Source organism: Momordica charantia (genome assembly GCF_013281855.1).
Source record: "Momordica charantia cultivar OHB3-1 chromosome 6 unlocalized genomic scaffold, Mcharantia_2.0 BLBB01000006.1, whole genome shotgun sequence".
Lineage (NCBI taxonomy): Eukaryota > Viridiplantae > Streptophyta > Magnoliopsida > Cucurbitales > Cucurbitaceae > Momordica > Momordica charantia.
The window spans coordinates 10,480,855-10,486,218 of record NW_028275164.1 but is presented as its reverse complement, the minus strand read 5'-3'; the positions used below and the strand labels follow the sequence as shown (position 1 = coordinate 10,486,218).

At 39.9% G+C, this 5,364-nt stretch overlaps 1 non-coding gene across 1 annotated transcript; it reads right to left on the bottom strand.

The window, feature by feature from the left end:
- Positions 1–223: 223 nt before the first annotated feature.
- Positions 224–330, bottom strand: LOC148210671 (small nucleolar RNA R71). The gene has a single exon (XR_015792020.1). It is a non-coding gene; the product is annotated as a small nucleolar RNA R71 (small nucleolar RNA).
- Positions 331–5,364: the final 5,034 nt, after the last annotated feature.

Below are 5,364 nucleotides of genomic sequence, written 5' to 3'. Positions count from 1 at the left end.
ACATGAGGATCCACATGATCATCTGAAATCATTCATTCAAATTGCAAATGCATTTCGATTACCTGGTATAACAGACGATGCTCTGAGACTAACAGTTTTAACATTTTCTTTGAAGGACCAAGCTAGAGCATGGCTCAATGCATTTCCACCGGGATTCATCACCACATGGGGGTCGTTAGTGGAGAAGTTCTTAACAAAATTCTTTCCACCTACTCGCCACGCTGATATCAGAGAGGAGATCATCTCCTTTAGACAATATGATCGTGAACCTGTTCACGAGGCGTGGGAGAGATTTAAAGAACTAATCAGGAAATGTCCGAACCATGGCTTGCCGGCATGCATCCAGATAGAACATTTCTTTAGAGGTTTAGATCATCCTACTAAGATGATGCTAAACAATGCTGCCAACGGAGCCTTTACAAAGAAGACATTCAACGAGATAGTTGACATCCTAAATGACTTAGCTTCACATAACGAACTATGGTGTTCGCAAAGATCTAGGGCAGCACCAAAGAAGCAAGATCCAGCTGGAGTTTTGGCTCTGGACATTGCGACCTCGATGCAAAAAGAGATGGTTACAATGAACCAGAGGCTAAAAGAGATGGCATTGGGAATAAAAAATCCATTAGCCACGCCGATACAACCTGTGCAGTCGGATTATTGCACTCCTGCCCCTGTTTGCCAAGTCAACGATCTCATTTGTTCATTTTGCAGTGAAAACCATATCTATGATAATTGTCCACATAACCCTGCTTCTGTTTTTTATGTAGGACATGGGAACAATAGGAACTTTAACCCATATTCGAACACCTACAACCCAGGTTGGAGGCACCACCCTAATTTCTCATGGGGAGGACAAGGAGGTTCGAGCGGTTTTAATCAAGGGCAGAGCCAACAGAACAAGCAGCCCTATGTTCCACCTACACAGCAATACATCCCACCGCCGCAACAGCAGTACAATCAGAGAACACAGACTCCACCAGTTCACAATAACAACTCAAATCTTGAGAATATGATGAAGGAGTACATGGCCCGAACCGACGCAGTGATACAATCCCAAGCGGCATCAATGAGGAATTTTGAGACCCAATTGGGACAACTTGCCAATGAATTGAAGAATAGACCACAAGGTTCTTTTCCAGGCCATACTGAATTACCAAAACGAGAAGGGAAAGAACAGTGCAAAGCTGTCACCCTCAGGAGTGGACTGGCATATGATGGACCAACAATGCCAACAACAGATGTACAGATTCCGTCCACTGAACCAATTGTAAAGATACCAGAAAATCCAACAACACCAGAAAAAGAAAATATTAGAAAAGGTAATGAGGACACCCCGAGTGTTCCTCCACAGGTACAGCCTTCTTTTACCCCTACTCCCCCGTTTCCACAAAGATTAGTTAAGAAAAATAATGATTCCCAGTTTAGAAAATTTTTAGATATTTTAAAACAACTGCATATAAATATACCATTAGTAGATGCTCTAGAACAGATGCCAAATTATGCTAAGTTTTTGAAAGATATAGTTTCTAGGAAGAAAAAATAGGAGAGCATGAACTGGTAGCCATGACAAAATGTAGTAGTGAAGCTGTAGGCAGCCCGCTACCCATGAAATGTAATGATCCTGGCAGTTTTACCATTCCATGTTCCATAGGAGGAAAAAACTTAGGTAGGGCATTATGTGATCTAGGCGCTAGCATTAATCTTATGCCATTATCAGTTTTCAAATCTTTAGGCATAGGAGAAGCTAGACCTACTACGGTTACCCTCCAACTAGCAGATAGATCTATCATAAGACCTGAGGGAAAGATAGAAGATGTTTTAGTCCAGGTGGACAAATTCATTTTCCCTGCGGACTTTATCATTCTAGATTGCGAGGCAGACTTAGACGTTCCCATTATTTTGGGAAGACCATTTCTAGCCACTGGGGATACAGTTTTTAATGTAAGGAAGGGAGAAATTACAATGAGGGTAAATAATGAAGAAGTTAAATTTAACGTTCTAGATGCCATGAAATTACCAGGAGACTTTGAAGAGTGCTCTGCTATAAATAGCTTGAATCCTGTTATGTTTGATGAGTTTTATGACTTATTAGTTACAGAGATTGAAGAAGAGCTTGATAAGATAGCAGAAGGACCAGAAGATGTGGCTACTCCTATTGAAAAAATACAAAAAGAAGAATGCAAGTCGTTACTTCCGTCCATAGTGGAACCACCCACGTTGGAGCAGAAGCCATTGCCATCGCATTTGAAATATGCGTATCTAGGGGATAACGACACTTTACCAGTTATTATAGCTTCCAATTTATCACCTACTAATGAATATTCTTTATTGCAGATTTTGGAGAAGCACAAAAAGGCCATTGGATGGACGATAGCAGATATCCGAGGGATAAGCCCGGCCTTTTGCATGCACAAAATTCTATTGGAAGAAGATGCTAAGAACTCTATTGAGAGTCAAAGGCGGTTGAACCCGAAGATGAAAGAGGTTGTAAGGAAAGAAATTCTCAAATGGCTTGACGCCGGTGTTATATACCCAATATCTGACAGCAGCTGGGTAAGCCCAGTACAGTGTGTACCAAAGAAAGGGGGTATTACCGTGGTGGCCAACGAGGAGAATGAGCTCATCTCAACCCGAACTGTGAGCGGGTGGAGAGTTTGCATTGATTATCGCAAACTCAACAAGGTAACAAAGAAAGACCATTTTCCTCTCCCGTTTATTGACCAGATGCTCGACCGTCTGGCAGGTAAGGATTTCTATTGTTTTTTAGATGGATATTCGGGTTATAATCAAATTACTATTGCTCCAGAAGACCAAGAGAAGACAACATTTACGTGTCCGTATGGTACGTTCGCTTTTAGGCGAATGCCCTTTGGACTATGCAATGCACCCGCGACTTTTCAGAGGTGTATGATGGCCATCTTCTCTGACATGGTAGAAAATATTCTAGAAGTTTTTATGGATGACTTTTCTGTTTTTGGAAATTCTTTTGACGCATGTTTAGTTAATTTGGAGAAAGTATTGGAGAGATGTGAACAAACAAACCTAGTCCTAAATTGGGAGAAGTGTCATTTCATGGTACAAGAGGGTATTGTTTTGGGTCACAAAATTTCCAAGCAAGGAATAGAGGTAGACCACGCTAAGATAGACATCATTTCAAAGCTACCTCCTCCTACAAATGTCAAAGGGATTAGAAGTTTTTTAGGGCATGGGGGATTTTACCGCCGCTTTATAAAAGACTTTGCTAAAATTTCTAAACCCTTGTGTCAATTGTTAGAACATGATAGACCATTTGTTTTTGATGATGACTGTTTAAAATCATTTGAAATGTTGAAAGTTGCTCTAAGTTCAGCTCCTATAATTATCGAACCTAATTGGGATTTACCTTTTGAGCTCATGTGTGATGCCAGTGATTATGCAATAGGAGCTATGTTAGGACAACGTAAAAACAAGATCTTGCATCCTGTGTATTATGCTAGTAAGACTCTGACCGGTGCACAACTCAATTACACTACTACTGAAAAGGAACTGTTAGCAGTTGTGTTCGCCTTTGATAAGTTTAGGTCTTACTTGATAGGCACAAAAGTCATTGTTTTTACTGACCATTCTGCTTTAAAATATTTATTTGCTAAAAAAGATGCTAAACCACATTTGATACGGTGGATTTTGTTACTTCAAGAGTTTGATATTGAAGTTAGGGACAGGAAGGGTACTGAAAACCAAGTTGCTGATCACCTGTCTAGATTGGAATCCCCGCTCTGTGATGATGGAACTGTTATACGTGAACAGTTTATTGACGAGCAACTCTTGCGAGTTGATTCAGTTCCGTGGTATGCCGATATAGCAAATTATTTGGTAAGTCGAATAGTTCCTTATGAGTTCAACAAGCAACAGGTAAAGAAATTTCTAAATGAAGTTCGATGTTATCGTTGGGATGAGCCTTTTTTATATAAGCTAGGACCTGACAATATCTTACGCAGGTGTGTCGCAGAAGAAGAGCACGAGGCGATATTTGACGCTTGTCATATGTCTCCATATGGAGGACATTTTGCAGGACACAAAACCGCAGCCAAAGTTTTGCAAAGTGGGTTCTTTTGGCCCACTCTGTTCAAAGATGCACATAAGTTTGCCCAGGTTTGTGACAAATGCCAACGGACAGGTAATATATCTAAACGCCACGAAATGCCTCAAACCCCGATCCTGGAGATTGAAATATTTGATGTGTGGGGTATAGATTTTATGGGTCCATTTCCATCTTCTAATGGTAAGCTTTATATATTGTTAGTAGTAGATTATGTTTCGAAATGGATAAAAGCCATTGCAACTGCTACCAATGATTCCAAAGTTGTCATTCGTTTTCTGCAAAAGCACATTTTTACGCGTTATGGAACCCCGCGTTGTCTGATAAGCGATGGGGGGGCTCATTTTGTGAATAGGTCTATGCAAAAGTTGCTGACTAAATACAATGTGCGTCATAGGGTTGCAACAGCATATCATCCTCAGTCGAATGGGTTAGCCGAAATATCTAATAGGGAGATAAAAAACATTTTAGAAAAAACTGTAAATCTTAACCGTAGGGATTGGTCTTTTAAGCTTGATGATTCACTTTGGGCATATAGGACAGCATTTAAGACTCCCCTCGGCATGTCCCCCTATAGGCTAGTTTTTGGAAAAGCATGTCATTTGCCTCTTGAGCTAGAATATAAAGCATTTTGGGCTACTAAGAAATTAAATTTTGATTTGTTGGCTGCAGGTGAAGCGAGGAAGTTACAATTATTGGAATTAGAAGAACACAGGCACTTTTCTTATGAGAATGCTAAGTTGTTTAAGGAAAAAACTAAACAGTGGCATGATAGGCGTCTTCGGCCGAACAATCTTCAAGAAGGTGATCTGGTTCTGTTATTCAACTCTAGGTTGAAACTTTTCCCTGGAAAACTTAAGTCTAGATGGTCTGGTCCCTTTCAAATTTTTAAAGTCTACCCATATGGGGCAGTGGATCTAGTTGACTCTAAAGGAAATGTTTTTAAAGTAAATGGGCAGAGACTTAAGCCGTATTTTGGAGAACCAGTGGATAGAGGAAAAACCTCTATTCAACTTTCAGGTCAATAAATGTTTGCGAAAAATGTTTTTCCTTCTTATCCGTTTGGAAAGAACAAAAGTAAAGGAAGGAAATTTTTGTATCTTACATTCTTTTTATCTAATTATAAAAAGTTTTGCTTATTAAGAATGTTTTTGGAAAACGTTGAAAAACAAAAAGAAAGAATGAAAAAAAAAAAAAAAAAAAAAAACATTGAAAAAATTTTACGCAGGCGCCTGGCGCCTGCCCTTTGCGAAAATAAATCACGCAGGCGCCTGGCGCCTGCC